The following is a 17,506-nucleotide window of genomic DNA, read 5'->3' on the forward strand; positions in this document are numbered from 1 at the left end:
TTACTTTGCTCTAATTCAATTTAGATTTAAAACTTGAAGCCATGGATGAAAACTCTTGAGGTCTTGATCTCCAAGTCAGTATTTTCAAAATCGCATGTAGAAAAGGAGCCTCAAATAATATAATTTCCTACAGCTTGTCATTTCTTTCACCATCTGTTGTTGCCAGATTTCCAGTGAAACCCAACTTAGTGTTCCAAATGGATACCTCTGTGTTCGCATGGTGGAGACACATCTGCTCAGAAGCAAACATGCAGTATTTTAAATGTTTTGCTCTGACAGACTCATTTCGTGCAGCTTTGAGGAGCTCCAGTCTCGTGCTCCTGTACGGCTGAAGTAAAAATGTCCCACAAAGTCCACCAACACACCGTAAAAGTTAATTTCAATCTGTTTTAATTTTGTCTTTTAAAGTGCATGTTTGCCTGTTAGACACTGATACTCACTCTCATTCATCATCATGATGGATATCACACAATTTCCTGCAGCTTAATGCTGACAGAGGTTATCACTCCAGGACGAGCCTGCACAAAAGCCCAGATATCTAACAGCCTCGTTATTCTCTTCCATTCAGTGACTCACTGCAGAAATATTGTTGTCGTTTTTGTTCAAAACCAACAATACGGCATTCACAAACTCAAGAGACATTTCAAGGATCAGACCATTTCGCTCTGACAAACATCTGAAAGCCATTACGATCACACCACACAGATCTGTTGCTGCTAGATTTGATTTAAGGATTTCATTGATTACGACAAAGCACTTTGATTCAAGTTATTTAACAGATCTTTTACTGCCACATGTTCCTCCCGCTTCCTCCTGTATACTTCCTTGTTGTCTAGACTTTTATATAAAACAGAAGGTGACAGAGATTTTGCAGTCAGTGCTCTTCGACTTTGAAATGACCTGCTTGTGGAGATCATGGCCACAATCTCAGTCTCGTCTTCTGAATCGCTTTTTGAAAAGCCACTTTTTAAAACTTGCCATTGAACATTTCATTTGCATTCTATTTTACGCTCTTTGTGTTTTAAGCCTTTAGTTTCTAGCGCGTTTTATTTGGTTTGTGTTTAATCCGGCTCTGTTCTTACTGTAAAGCATTTTCTAACTGTTGTTTATTAGCAACAATGTTATGTTGGAGTTTTTTTCTGTCTGGACATGGATGCAGAGATCGGAGGATGTAGTTAAGGTGTACAGGAATATATAGAGAGGTTATGGAAGGGTGAACAGTGGACGAGCTCGGCTGGCTGGTAGGCAGACGGAGTCGTCCAGGTGCAGCGCAGGTGGTTTCTGCACACGAAGTGGAAAGATCACGAGGCGGTGAGCTCTGCGCTGACTGGCCTGCTCAGATCACCCCTCCACCTCCTGATGTGAGAGGTCACAAACATTTAATGAGCATGTGAAATGATGCGTATTTCAGAAATGTCAATATGTTGCAGGAAATGTGCACAAACGATAACTTACCTGTGGTTTGCAAAAAGGTTGACTGCCAAGATTTTATTCAGATGACGGCGCTGCACACTCAGATCCCTCTCATCAAAAACACATACAAAAAGTTATATCATAGTGTGTCTGTGCTCAAAATTGAAAAAAAAAAAAAAAAAAAATCAAGCAGCAATTACAAAATGAATAAATAAATAAACAAATATCACTTTGGCATGTTCAGCCCTGGAGGTTTGCCCAGCAGCTACTGATCTGATCCGTCCACTGTCTGCTGGTGACAGCGGGCAGATCAAACAGTCGTCGTTGTGACGGACTTCCCTTTGAAAAACTGCAGCTGAAAGAAATTAAAAAACCATGAAAGAGAGATCGGGAACCAGTCGGATACCTGCGTGTGTGTGTGTGTGTGTGTGTGTGTGAAGGGTTCCTTTGAAAATAGATGAAAAGTGCTGACATCAACAGTCATTCTGGTATTTCCACACTCACTCCATTTTCACACACACTCACATTTTCACCGCACACACACACACACACACACACACACACACACGTACAGACTGCCACTCACACTATCTCTCTCCTCTCAGAAGAGCCAAACCATATTAATTCACGACACTCATTCCGTCTAAATTGTAACCCTGTCTATCAGTCACACTCTGCGCTATCATTTGTTCTGTCTCGCAAACATCGCCGACACTGTCGAGAACCATACTAATCATATTAATTCACAATTCCTCTCTCTCTCGCTCACACACACGCACACACACATACATACAAGTGCTCATTAGAATCTGACAGGAGCCGTGCTGATCATATTAATTCGATCGATGGCCTAAAATCAATGGTTTCCTCTCTCTGGACTGCCGGGTGTATTCAGGGCAGGTTCAGACATGAGAGGGAATCTGTTATGATTGTCTTTGTCCTTCATCGAAGCTTATTTAGTCGCAGTATTCACTGTAGAGCTTTAACCGAGTGTCTGCTAAAACCACTGCATACTTAAAACTTTTGCACTGTTGCACAAGTAACAAGTAAATACATGTAGAGTAAAAAGTGTAATATTTGCCCCAGATTGTGGAGGGGAGGGATACAGTAGCAGAGAATAGACATACTCGAGATAAGAACCGAAAAATATAAAACGTATTTAGACGCCTTCAATTGCTGCTTTTCGATTATTAATTCTGTGTTGTGACAATGCTGTGGTCGGTTTGGTTTGTGAGGTTTAGGCACATTAACCACTCGGTTAATTACACAGAAGCTGACGAAGCAGTCGGGCTTTGGGATCTGATGCAGCGCCATGCTGAGCTCTTCTGGCAAATCCAATATGGCTTCAGGCTGTATTTCATCTCGCACTCTCAGCTAAAAGTTTCTCGTCAGCGTCTGATGCCTGATTCGTTCTGCACACTCTGTGAGAAGTCGTCCCGTCAGTGAAAGAAGGTTACTGCAAAATGTGCATGCTCAAATATTAATTCCTCTTCTGAAAATAAAGGAAAAAATAACTTCAGTATTAGATAAAGTTCACAATTCATTCAATATGTGAGTGTTGCAGATGCATTTTGACATCACAGTGTTCTCCTCTGTTACAGATTTCTCTTTTTTTCTTGTTTAGTTACTGAATTCTCTCTACGTGTCCTTCTCCTGTATTCCTTACTTGCTCATTTTCTCACCCTCTGTTAATATGAACTGTATAAAAGCACATCTGGCTCTCTCTCTATTAAACTCATCTAATTCCTGTTAAAGTTTATCTTTGTTATGTTCCAATAAGGCTTTTACGGTTTGAGTAAACTCTATTTTGCATAAAAGTGAATTATTACATTCACAAAGATAGAAAACACTTTGCCACTTTGAGTCGGATTATTTTATGACCAGTCACTCACGTCGTGAATTATTTTGAAGAGGCACATTTACGGTAGACTGACGTGCTGAACTGATCCCACAGCTGGTGGAGATCGAGTGCCGACAGTTTACATCTGACAGTGAATAACATCGCTGTTAATGACACTTACAACTGTAGAATAAAAAAATAAATAACATTTCAGTGATTCTAGTTCAAATTAGTGGCAGGTGGCAGCTAATACAAACTTCCACCTGATGCTTTTTTGCTGCAAAGCTCCTCAAACCGTCCTCTGATAGCAGAGTGGCAGCGCCGACTTTTTCTGATCTGCTGCTGATGATCTGTAGTTCCAACTGAAAATTGCACTTGTACTTGATAATGTTAAGTACAATGGAGTGGACTGGAACTGACAACTATGTTCGTCATGCTGCGAGCTCTGCATCATTAAATTAAAAGCATCAAGGGAAAAACACAACGGCCACATCGTGTCGTGTCATGACATGTGTGGCAGTTTGATAGCCATGACACGCAGCAGACACACTGCACAGACAACAGATGTCAGCTGAATGTGCTGATGTGGCTCTGAACATTTCAACATCATCGGCGTAAGAAAACAAAACATATTTACAGAACAGAACAAAACAGAACATATTTACTGTCGGTTTCTTTCTTCCTTAATCGTTTTGCAGATTTCATCATGCTCCCTCCAACAAAGTGCGCGTTTGTCACCTAAAGACTTTACCAAATGAAAAAGTAATTATCTCACAATATATAACGTTTGTCGCTGGTAATCAGTGTCTGAGTCAATATCTAATGTTGTGAAAAACTCTCTCATCCAAGTAAAAGAAAAAAGAAAAAAAAAATCAGCAACAATTTTTAGAAATTTAAACCAAAGTGGCGTCACAAAAACATCCTGTGGTTCAACACGATGGAGTCGTTGTATCTCTGCATCTTTCTTCTGCGTAAAAAAAAAAAAAAAAAACTTCACTGTTGACATTTGGACCGCCGCGGTGGTTTTTATTGACCAGGCAGCGGCAGAGTTAACGTACACCAACAAGCATTGTGTGTCAAGTGTAGTCTGCACCTCCTCCACTGGCTGAACCAGCGGTGACTGGGGGATTTAATTGGGATGAACGTGCCGGAGGACAGATGACCTCTTACCTCTGCAACATCTGGAGAGGAGAAGATAACAGTTTCTCTCCATCTGACACTCTGACTTCCCTCTTCTGGTTTCTCTTTCTCTACGCTTCCTGACTGTATCTCTCTCTAAATCTTTTTTTTTTCTCTCTCTCTTTTACACTCTCCTCTCCCTCCTCATGCTCTTCATCACTACTCGATTTCCTTTACCCTCTCTCCAGCTCTTTCATCCTCACAACCCTCGTATGATTCTGTGTCGCTCTCTTTCCCTGTCAGGCTTTTCTTTTTTTCTCTCTCTCTCTCTCTGCTGCTTTGCTGAGATTTAATCAATTTCTCAGTTGCTGTGACTTCCATTGCGACGGCAGGCCAGCTAATTTAAATGTGAAGCATTTAAAATGTCAATTACAAGCTAATTAAATTAATGGCACAATGTGATTTAGCCATTTCGCTCCTCTCGCCCTGAGCTATGGATAAATTGTCTCGGCTCAGGAGAGGAAAAAGGGTAAGTGTTTAATACAGCTGCCGCTTGACTCGCACAAACACACGCACACACACAACGAGACCCCACATGACCTGTGGGGAAATTGGTTTTTAGGAGGGGAGAGGAAAAGATGGAGGGATGGAGGAGGAACTGAGGAGGAAACACCGAACGGAAGGGATGAGAAAGAGGAGGAAGTTAAAGGGAAAGAGAGACGGAGAGGTACAAAGAGATTTGGACATGGACAAGCGATGTAAAGATAAGGAAGGTGAAGGGGAAGAGGAGAGGAATCAAAGATGGAGGGAGGAGAGGAGGAAGCAAAATTGTAGGAAACAGGAAAGTAATGAAGTCATGAAATATAAATATATGGGTGGAGTTGGGAAAAGATAAAATGGAAGCCGCATAAAAAAAAAAAAAAAAAGAGGGGACGTAGAGACAAATGGGCAAAAAGGGATACAAAAATAAAAAAAGGCAAACATGGAGGAGAGGGCGATAGTAGGATGGAGAGAACAACGGAGGAAGAGGAGGAGGAATCCGGCTGGATGGAAGGAGCAGGAGTCAGGAGGAGGGGAGGGAGCAGCGGGAGGGAGGAGCACAGCCTCCTTACTCAGCTAGAGTCTTGTGAGCTCTTGGTAAATGGAGTATTGATTCAGAGGAGATGAGATTTTCAGAGTAAACACATAACCAAACTCTGCGCTCTGCTGCGGGCCTGGTTCGCTCGCTGGAGACTCACAGTTAGTGTACAAAACATTACCAACGCCGCGCTCAGACGAGGCCACTCCACTCCTCTGCACAATGCACGTCTCAATCGTCTCGAGACTCAACTATTTTTTAATCTGCCGCTGTACCTTCAGCAGGGACCTTCCTATTATGAGTGGAGCAAACGGAGTGGAAGTCAAACTTTTTATGGAGTTTGAAATGAAAAATGTTTTCTCTCTGTTAACCAAACATTCAAAACATTTTTCTCAGTTTGACTTGAGTAAAGTCTTTTTTTTTTTTTTTTTTTTTTCTGCAGTCATAACAAAACACTCTTCTACTGTTTGAATATGTTTTTTTTTTTTTTTTTTCACATTCTCAATAACAATGTCAAGTTCAGCAGCTTGGTGGCCTTTCGATTTACGTCTCTCTACACACCCCTCTAGCACCAGTTTCGAATGTGAAGGTTTCTGCAATCAGGTCAGCAATAATACATAATACACAACATCCAGTTAGACTTTCAAAAAACAAGATAAAAAAGTTGGACCAACCTCGATGTTAGCAGATTTCTGCCTGTGGAAATATACATTTGACCAATGAAATCCCTTGTTTTAGCTGGAACCAATTATAAATAAATAAATAAATAACCTTCTGAGTTGGTCACACAGCATCCAACAAGTAACTCAACAACCAGATCAAGGACAACACATGGCTTGTGTTCGCCCAGCAGCTGGGATACAACGAAGATGGTGATGCAGCTGAAATTCACTAGATAACGTTTTACGTTAGTGAGGAGAAGGACAGAGGGAAGGAGGATGTAGAGGGAGGATTTTGTTCTTTTTTAAATTGGAGCAAAATTAAAAGGGAACGAATGTGGAGGCACAGCTCACCCTGATCTGCAGAATTAGACATTTCCCTTCTTTGAAACACTCACTCACAGGTGGATTAATTCCCAGGTCAGATGTTTCTGCAGTAGCCACTCTATCTTGATGATGATGCTATGACAAACGTTGAGGACCACTGCATGTACATGCTTTTCACTTGCCTCTGTTCTGGTAATGCTTGATCTCCACTTGGGTCTGAAAGACAGACTGAAAAGATATCGACCTCTGCAGCACCATCACTGGCCTTCAATCCTGCTCTTGACTGTTTTCTGGTGTGTTGAAGATGTTGAACAAACCGGGATGCTGGCCGCTGTAAACGAAAAATGGGAAAGTTGTCAATCGGCTGTTTATAGCAGGTTAATCACAGTTACAAACACCTGCATGTGTATGCACTAATTTTTGGAGTGAACATGTCAAATGCCCCAATCCATGAAAGAACAGTCCCAGGCCAAGATTATACATCAGTATGTTGATGGTCACCTGTCACTCGTGGATCAGGTTCTTTCTTCTAGTTTTCAGTTATATAATGTAGAAGACCAGAAGCTACAGCTGAGGCTGCTTTTAGAGAGAGATGGAGTGTAAATATGTGTTTTTTTTCTCTTTTTTAATGATCGTTTTCACAGTGTAGGCGTCCAAAGAACAGACGGCCATTTCATAACGAAGATATATCAATCTATTTCAATTAGCAGAGTTGTTATTACTGCTGCGGCTGCTGTATCTCCCCTCCTCTCGTCTCTCCCATCACCCACTTCTATCAACCCACCCGGTCGGGGCAGATGATCTCCCACCACTGAGTCCGGTTCTGCTCGAGGTTTCTGCCTGTTAAAAGGCATTTTTGTTTCTTGCAACTGTTGCCAAGTGCCTCCTCATGGGGGAAATGTTGGGTCTCTGCAAATAGATTAATCAAGCAGTATGATCCAGACCTGCTCAATTTGGAAAGTGTCATGACATAACCTTTGTTGTGAATCGGCGCTGTTCAAATAAAGATTGATTGTTTGAAGCTCTCTCCAGTTTCTTTCCCTCAAACTACAGCAATTTACATCCTGTTGAGTTTATTAACCAACATGTAATTGGTTTGTACGCAGACTTTCATCTAATGCACTCGATGCAAACTTTCCAAACCAGCTGCTCTGTGTTTGCCCGGGCCAAGCACAGAGCAATCAATACACACAGATCATAAAGTGAAAATGAAAATCAAAATGAGGTATGGCCTCGGGCAGCAGGATAATTATGTGCGGTTGTAGAGCGGGATGAGAGCAGCTTAATTGATGTTTCTACATAAATGTTTTTCCTAGAAATCAATACGTGACTGTAGGAATGCTTACATACAATAACATGATGAGGCTGTGTACACACACACACACACACACAAACACACACACAGATGAATCATTTTCACTTTCTATAAAATGCCTCTCTCACAAAGTCAAACTGGTCCAGGAAAAGACAGAATTTAAAGGGCACACACACCCACAAACACACAAGCACACACACAAACGTCCAATTAACAGCCTGAACCTTTTCATGCTTTAATCGCTTTTCGGCTATACGATTCAGTCGGCCATCAAGCTGCCGTTCTCCCTGAAAATTGGAAAATGAAGGTCAAATGATGGCGCAGTGTGAAACAAAACAGGAAGTATATCCCAGGTTGCTAATCCTCGTCAGGTAACAATGGAACAACTGGAATAACTGGAAAAAAAGTGAACTCCCAGTGATGGAGGAGGTGAAGAAGGTGAAGAGGGAGCGCGTACACACCGAAGTAAAACAAAAGCGAACTGACGGACATTCACTCGATGGAGGTCGCTCTGTTGTTGTGTCAACGTCTGTTACATCGCTGATACACGTATCCTCTTTTCACCCGGATGTTGAGACGATTCAAAACCGAAACTTCTTTCTGCTAGCTGTGTATCAAAACATGACAGACTTATTAATACAAGCAGGTGTTTTACTCTGTGTTTATATGGTGCTGAGATCATTTACTGGTTTTAAGAAGAAACCAGAACATCTGAAGAACCTGAGCTGGCTGAAGACAGAACAGAGCGACATCAATACAGGACTGAAACATGGTGGCAAACAAACACGACGCTCCGTATAAAGTAATTAACTCTTTACCAAGCCGTTAGCCATGACAACTTTATGAGGCCGTAATACGTTAGCTGGTTTTTGAGTTCATTCGCTCCGCGGTGGCTGAAAATCGATTCGTGCAGCTTTCAATTAACCCTGAAAGCAGCACTTTCCCCTGCTCGCGTGTATCCATCAGTGCTTAATACGGCTGAGCGGTGGAGGATGTCGCCTCTAGAGTCACAAAGAAACCTTGATATATCAGCGTGATTGTCGTCAAAATGATGAATAAAAAACACTTCACAGTTGGCCTCTAACACACAGCTACGAGGCACAAATAACACGATCCAGGCAGGACTCATCAGGCCATCACCTCATTACTCGCTCTATTATGTTGTTTTTCTTGTAAGGAGAAAATGTGTCCAATAATTTGAGTCGTTAATCAAATTACGAACATGATACAAATTGCAGAGTACATTATGAGCAAGAGGTACTTTTTGTCCTCTCTGAGGGAAGAACATTTGAATGTTGACAACTGGATGAATATCTGCACAGGACCAAAAAGCAGAACTTAATTTAAATCTTGGCACGCAACAGCAGGGAGCTGCTCCATGCACCTTAACATGGTGTGTCTCTTAATGTGGAAGGAGATTAAGGGTGTGTGTGTGTGTGTGTGTGTGTGTGTGTGTGTGTGTGTGTGTGTGTGTGTGTGTGTGTGTGTGAGGAAGAGAGAGAGAGTAAAAAAAGAAACAAAAATGATAAAACAAAAAGCAGAAAGGTGCATGATGGAGGAACAGACTCATTTGCTGCCACACCTATCACTGTGCTGCATTTATATGCCTTTACACACACACACACACACACACACGCACACACACACACACACACACACACACACACACACACACACACACACACCTAACACACACACACACACACGAACAAAATGCAAACATAACAGGCGCAAAACTGAACGGACACACTCATAAACACACAAGTGCACTGAGGTATCCATTTGTAGACAGATGAGCTCATCGAAATGAGCGCACACACACACACACACACACGCACACACACACACACACACACACACACACACACACACACACAGAGGCAAAAGCACCTGAAGGCTTTACGCTGAAATACACACACACATCAACACAAGCTGAAGACAATTGTGCGTGACATGCTAACAGATATCTTTCCATGGCGAAGGCGAGACAGTAATTACCACCATCTTCAATCGGCCTGTTAGCATTCAGCTGCTGCCGTTCCCTTATCGCACTGAAACACTGTGATTCACCACAACAACAGCAGCGGCGGCGGCGGCAGGCTTGTACTGAAGGCCAAATCAGTGGCTCACATTCAAACGGGGGGGAAAAAAAAAAACAAAAACGGAGCTCCATCACTGGAATCCTGCAGCATCACATTAGAGACATGTTTCCATTTTAAATGAGTTAGACAGAGTGTTTGGCACCAGTTTGCAGGACTAATTTTGACAAATATGCAGCGGCTGCGTGTTTAAATGAGAGTTATCGCTCTTAATATTGTTTCTTTGTTGTTTTCTCTGTTTATGTTTTAATTTCTCCCTCTGAGAGCCGCTTGTAAAGCAATTTGTGCCCGATTTCCACATTGTGTCGGGAGACTCAGCCGAGGAGGTTACAGCAACCACCTGCTGTTTCCTCACTCCCACTGACATCGGGACGCCCCTCGATAGGTGCTCTGCTTCAGGGTTTGAAATGATCGTCCAGTGATGCTCGCAGCTGTGTGCTGCTGGTATGTTTTGAAATATAAACAAATCTCCAGCAACATAATTATCTCCACTGAGGACGTCATGATTTTTTTTTTGTTTGATTGGTTGTTTTTTAAGCAGGAAATACATAAAAAACTGACTGGACTGTCATGAAACTTGGATGGAGTCGTGGTTTTGAGCCCAGTGTACATAAGGCTAAAGGGAAGGAAGCAGGAATTCTTCATCTCACTTTCTTTATAACACTGCAGGATGGAATCTGTGAGTGAGTGGTGGAGGTATGCGCTCTACTGAGTGCATTTCAAGTGTTTGTTTTTCTTTCTCTGGACTGCAGCTGGCCTTGAATTAAGGCCTAACAGTTGTCACGGTCTTGTTCAGTGACGGAAAATTTGAGCATGAGATGGACAGAGACGGGTCGGTAATCCGGACAATGTGCCAGACGGTCGTGATGAAGAGGGAGCCGAGCCAGAAGACTAAAAACTTTCTCGAATTTCTCACCCATGGTCATGAGCTCTGGATAGTGATTGAAAGAACGAGATTGTGCTCACAAGCATCCAGAAGGAGTTTTGTCGGTGGAGACTGGGTGAGGAGCTCGGACATGCGTGGAGGAAGATGAGAGGCACATGTGGAATACCCTGATGGCCGGAGGGAAAAGGATGGATGGATAGTTAAATTAATTAAAATGTAAGACTTCTTCTCTTTTAAGAGGACCCTCTGCCAGTGAACAATTAAGAAAGTTGATTATGAATTGTGTAAGATCTCACAAAGAAAGTTTGCCTCAGTTTGTTTCTTGCATGTAGTTATCTCAGAATAAGATTTGTAACAGCTCAAGACAAAAAGACGCATTGCTTTTTAAAGGAAGAAGCTCCAACACTTTGAATTCTCTCCCATTGGACTTATTTTCTGTGGACAGTACTGACAGCAACTTGCTCTTGCTTAACTTGTTTTGTTTACTTTTGTTTTAAATCTTTGTTTTAGCTTATTGTCTGCTTTCAACCTATTTTGCTCGGTCTCTTATTGTCTCGTTTTTTTTCCTCCTGGAACATTTGTGGAACATTTTGTGACGTCTGTTCTCAAAACAACAAATCTACCATCAAGGACATTTTCCTTGCATGGTACAAAAGTGACCAAGCATTTCCTGCTGTTATCTGTTTCATAGATGCACAACTTGGACTAGACGTTTAACCAGGAAATCAATTGTAATGTGCTGATTCATAATGTTATAATTTGCGACAGTTTAAATGGAGGCAAATACAGTTAAATGTAAATAAACATGTATTCAGTGGTTAAATATCCCAATGCACATACACACACACACTCGAACAAACAAACAAACACAGCTTCTCTCTGCTAATTTCTGACCTTTTGTTTGCCAATACAAAGCTCTGGCTGCTTCATTATTTAAATAAATGGCGATAATCATCGGTAATTGTTGTTTCTCTGCACCCAAGAGCTTAATGCTAATCAGCCAGGCACAGCCTAATGAGGTTAAGACAGTCCCACCAGTAAACAATGTGTTGATGTAAGAGATCATGCCCCCCCCCCCAAACCACAACTCAGTCATCCGAGTTCAGCCAAAATGTTTATTTCGTCCACGTTGAGAAGTAAAAAAGGTCACTTGTGGAAACGAATCAGCATGCAAGTGATTAGATTCATCTCAGAGTTGTGTTGGTCTCGTCATCACTGCGACCGGACCGGACTTTTCACACCCACATCGTCTTCAATCTATTCATTTATATTTACAGAATAAAAATACAACTTCCATTTCAGATTCATATTTGTCACTGCAGCAGAGTGTTTAAACTAAACCTCGACTTGGCCATTTAAACCTACAATTATGATGCCTAGAATTCGAGAAGCATCCTCCTTCTGCAAACCACATTTACCCTTATTTATGTACAATATCAACATTTCTACAATATGTGTCACATCTCATTCACACTGCAGTTATGCAGTATGTAAAGACTTTCATGTTGGATGGTGGATTTACAGTTCTCACCCCCAAATTGTCAAGTACAGCTGCCTGGTCAGTGGCTTTCAGTTTCAAACAACGATGCTCTACTTTCCCGTCTAGGGTCAGTTTAGCACATGTTTGGCTGTGTGTTCAAACTAATAATGCATATGCAAAGTCTGGACTTCTAAGGAGAGCTTGCTGAAAACATTCAGGGGTGTTACCTTGTCATCCCTGTATGGGCAACTGACTAACACAGCGTAGGATGTCTTGGAAGTACAGGATAACGATGTAGGGCTGAAAAAACTAGGAAAATTATGACTAAATCACAGTAAAAAGTAATTTGGAAATCACACCAGCATTCAGTTACACTGTTACTTTACTTTTTTTTCTCTTTTTTTTAATCAGATTTATCCCTTTAAGTGTTGACTTCAACTACAAGTATTCAAACTGTTTTCACCAGTAAACATCAAAAAGCAGCAGCAAGGGCTAACAAGTGTTCTCCCTTCGTATTCATGTGCATGTGTTCAGGTAAATGAGTCCGTTAAAGTGTATGTGCTAAAATCTGTGTGTGTGTGTATGTGTGTTTGAGTTTATGTGTGTGTGTGTGTGTGTGTGTGTGTGTGTGTTAGAGTGATTTATTTCCTGTTTAATCGGGTTTGGCAGAGCGGACTGAGCTCAAGCTCAGCGTCAAGGTGTATTTATGGTGTGTGTGTGTCTCAGAGAGAGTATTTATAGCTCTGCTCCAATCTGTGTTCCATCCAGCTGCAGTGAGGAGATAGCAGCGTTTTCTACCACAACACAGAGCACCTATACTGATACATTACACAACCACAGGCACACAGACACACACAAATGCACACAAAATAGATAGAAACACGCGGCACATGTGACCGAATCGCAGTATAATTCCTGTGAAGTACAGTGCGATGAAGCGAGTGAATAAATAAATACTGCCTGAAAAAGGAAAATTAATTTTTTTTTGCTGAGACTCAAATAAAATGAACCAACTGTAGCGATTCTTCTCATAATAACGCTCACAGCTCAGATCCATTTCAACGGCGCCATGAGACGGAATAACCTCAATATATCACTATCACTGACTCTCAGTTTTAAACATTTTCATATTTTAGCTGAAGCAGAAACACGATTAAATTATTAACAACCTGTCTTTGTGAGTTGTTGCCATCATCACTGCTGGTGATATGAACATGGTGACAGAGGTTTGTTTACATCGTTTGTCCCAGTCGAGCTTTACACTATATATCATTTAGACTATATTTCTCCTACATTTAAGCAACCTTAAAGTTTCCACAATTATCACGTCAACCGGAGCACAACAGGAGCTCAGTTTCATCCAACGGACAGAAGGTGCTGTGGCCCTTTGCTGCATGACATCCTGTATCTCTCTCATCACATTTCCTGTCATTCCTGTCCTTTGTAAATAAAACCTTTAAGAGAAAAGTCAACTTTTGCTCACTTCAATAAATAACCAACCTCAGTAAAGGTTGTAGGCCCATACCTGCCTATTTTTTGGGACAGGTGTTCGATGATAACAGCTATCAAATATCCTGACAGTCTGATTTTACTTCATGAACATGACATTAAAGAGTAGCGAGGAAAAAGGAGAGAGACAACCGGAGTCTCTGGTGAGTGCTGAGCTCAGCAGGGGTCGACCCGACTTTAAACACACAGACACACACCCTCTGCACATGCTGCTGATCACTAATGTACAGCTAATGTACAGCTAATGTACAGCTAATGTACAGCTAATGTACAGCTAATGTACAGCGAGGTAATCTGGATGTTCGGCGCGGAAAAAGTTATTGCAACAGGCGACTAAATTGAAAGCACAGTTACCCTTATTATACTTGTGGACTCAACAAAAATGTATAACAAAGGTCTGGTTGTTTGAGAATTCATACATCATACATATTTAACTGGATGCCTAATATCTTCCATCTTCCATTGTTCTTTGGGAGAATAATTCAGAAAATTCCCTCCACATTGTTTCCTGGACTAAGACTCTGACCCACAGAGCTCCATCCGTGCCCATCGTCCCTCTTTTTTTTCTCCTCCCTCTCTCTTTCTCCCAGCTCCGTCACTCTCAATCTAACTAAGCGATGCCCACCATGACTCCTTCAATGACGATCACCAATCAAAAGAATTCATGCTAAAACCAAACCTAAAGCAGCGTGTGTGCGTCAGAACATGCAAATGTGCATGGGACTGTTCAGCTTTCATTCCTGATTAGCAGACGTGGTTAAACTACAAGGTGTTGTCAGTGCTTTGCTCCTCGTTAGCGGCTGATGCATTTCCCTCGTTAGCTGGCATCACATCAGCACGTGTGTGTGTGTGTGTGTGTGTGTGTGTGTGTGTGTGTGTGTGTGTGTGTGTGTGTGTGTGTGTGTTCGCCGGCTCATACATGCTTGTGTGTGTGGTTAACCGGGTAATTCGGCGTGAAGCCTGCGAGGCCTTTTGAATCTGCGCACTGTCATTACGGAGGGTCCTTGTGGATTAGAAATACTAAAGGGAGACGGTGGGAGGAGAAAGAGGAAGAGGGTAAAGAAAGTTAATGACAGAGTGAAAGGGTGAAGTGGAAAAGAGGAGGGAGGAGTACGAGGGAGGGGAAGTAGGCAAGGAAAGAAAGGAAGACGGAGCTTGGAGGAAGCGAGTGATGGCGAGGATGGAGGGAGGTGCACAGAGAGAGGAAGAGGTTAACTGAAAAGGAAAGGAGGATGAAAGAGATGAGAACGACAGGAGGGAATTTGCACACGTGCTTCTTTCTCTCCTCGGTCCCGTCTTTGTCCGTGGTCCTGTAAAGGTCACGGATTACTTAACTCTCCTTAAAATATCTTCAACTTAATGATGAACCTCGCAGATCCCCTGTTCTTAATTATCTCTCCGTCTCCCATCATGAGCAGCAGGACAGTAAAACTGCGTTCCTCTCTCTCTCTCTCTCTCCCCTCAGCTGGGCTCTTTTCCTCTATTAATATTCTCAATTTTCCCCCGTTGTTTGCTCGCCGTCTCATTCCTGTCTTTCTTTCATTCCTCGTCCATCTTGGACGAGCTCATTTGTCATTTCTCTTTTAACATTTCACTGTCACATGCTGTCTTCTGTGGCTCCTCTGTTTCTCTCTCTCTCTCTCTCTCTCTCTCTCTCTCTCTCTCTGCCTCTTTTCATACCGATCCATCTTTTTTCTTTTTTTTCTTTCTTTTTTTTCGAGGAGAGAAGGAAAGCAGAAGATGTTCAAGGATTCTTTTATTTCTCAGATTTACAGTCAGCTTCTCAGTCAGCTTTTCTTTCCGCCCGCTACCAGCTCAGGTTTGATCTTTGTTCCTCTCAAAGAGATTTAGAGAGGAGTTGGATTGAAGTGTGTGTGTGTGAGTGTGTGTGTGTGTGTGTGTGTGTGCCTGGTTTTTGGCCCCTGTGTGAATAATACCTCTGAACTCTGCATATTTTTGGGGGGTTTGCTGTGAGCACAAATCTAAAATCATCACGGAGCGATAAACAAAGAGGAATTTCTGATCCAGACTGTTTGGATTATAAGAAATCACAGCAAGAAGAGCTTTTAAAATGACAGGAGCAGCTGTGAGCCTTACATTCACACTACAGACACATTTTTAAAAACATGAAAAATAAAAACATACTGTATAGTGTGTAATTCAGTCATTCGAATAAAGTGGCAATGCTGTGCTTAAGATCTGGATATGTTTTAGCACAAAAAACACTCAGTTAGGGAGCTGAAAAGACGTTTCAGTTTGAAATACCTGTTTTGGTAAAGATGTCCCAATATCTAATAAAAAATAGCAGTTTTTCTTCGCCACAAACACGACGTCTATATACCAGTGGTGTCACTTGTTTGGCGTCCCCTCCACTGCCTGATACAACACACACACATTTAAATCCATCTGTGGTTTACAGACACATTAACTGGGAACATTTTACTCCGACCACTGGGCTGGACAGCACTCGAGAGGTGAACTGGCTGCCCTCCAGTCTCCAGTCCAAAACAATGAAGTTAGGAATACTGTGTAAGAATGTAACAATCGATCAAGCGCGCCAACGTAGCTAGAAAAAAAGAATAGATTTTGTGGGTGTCTTTTTGTGGACTACAATGTCAATGTGGACGTTGATAGGCAGAGCCACCTGGGAGACGGCGCTAGAAAAATTCACTATTTTTCCCTGGTTTACTTCAACCGATCAGATCCAACGCTACCACAGGGGGAGCCAGACAGTAAGCCCGTCTTTTTTTTCCCATTTTTTGTTACTTTGCTGTCGCAGAGCTCTGGCAATATCTCATTCATAGTTCCCAAACATGTGTCCAACTCAACTAGACAGGTATCCTCCTTCAGTATGCTGTCATAGAGCTCCTGGATCACGTCTTTGATCGGTTCTCCCAAAGACGATCATTTATAGGCGTGAGTGCCAATTTGCCTCTGATCTTAGGTTTTTTTAAAAAAAACACCCATTGGAAGATCTGGGCTTGAAATCCTGTAGTGTGAACTCGAGAGCTTACGAGGTGGAAGCTCAAAACACGTTCAAGTCACAGAAAAGCTTCTTCTGGTGAAGTTGAGATACGAGGAAGTCTTTCAGATCAGCTTGTGAATTGAAACAGATCAGTTGCATCAGTGTTGGAGATTGAATCTGCAGCATTTCACAGAAGAAACAATTTCTGTAACCGTCGCACAGGCCGACCTGCCTCCCACGTCAAATCATTCACTCACTTCAGATCTGCCATTTTTGTAACCTTGTTGACGAGCATTCACACGTCCTGCAGGATAAGAGAACACAAGTGTGTCAGTGCCTTGCTCTTCTGAAGCTTGTCGGGTATCAAGCTTGTGTCTTGATACCCGATGAGCTCCTATGCAGCATTTCCAGACTCGGTATGCATCACCATTTTGTTTTGTTTTTTGTGTGTGTGTGTGTGTGTGTGTGTGTGCGCAGCAACACCCGAAATTCTCATCCCAGCAAATCCGACATGTAAACAAAACAGTTTTTGTTTCATAACGGATTTTCTGAGGCAAAACAAAAGAGCCAACAAAACTCTTTAAGCAGCATGATTTTGTCTTCCCTGAGGGGGGTACTTTGAACGGAGCTCAGATGAATTGGGCGAGCTTATGTTCTCATTAAAATAATTGGTAGAACAGCCAGCTCACTCGCTCGCTCGCTGCTCCGGCGAGTGATTTATCTAAAGGCTGTCAACCCGACTGAAGAGGAGGAGAGGAAGTCTGCAGGGATGCACTCGCATGTGTGTGCATGTTTGTGTCGGAATGTGTGTGAGCA

General features: G+C 42.2%; 1 long non-coding RNA gene across 6 annotated transcripts in view; it reads right to left on the reverse strand.

Moving 5' to 3' along the window:
* Window positions 1–373: 373 nt before the first annotated feature.
* The window catches only part of LOC119020529, a 154,716-nt gene continuing 137,583 nt past the window's right edge, over window positions 374–17,506 (reverse strand). For all 6 annotated transcript variants that reach the window (XR_005075352.1, XR_005075354.1, XR_005075355.1 and 3 more), the window contains 2 exons: window positions 1,456–6,767; window positions 374–1,356 (listed from right to left, as the gene is read on the reverse strand). This is a non-coding gene — a long non-coding RNA (uncharacterized LOC119020529). The remainder of the gene's footprint in view (window positions 1,357–1,455; window positions 6,768–17,506) is intronic.

The sequence above is a fragment of the Acanthopagrus latus genome, chromosome 6 (genome assembly GCF_904848185.1).
Source record: "Acanthopagrus latus isolate v.2019 chromosome 6, fAcaLat1.1, whole genome shotgun sequence".
NCBI classification, from domain to species: domain Eukaryota; kingdom Metazoa; phylum Chordata; class Actinopteri; order Spariformes; family Sparidae; genus Acanthopagrus; species Acanthopagrus latus.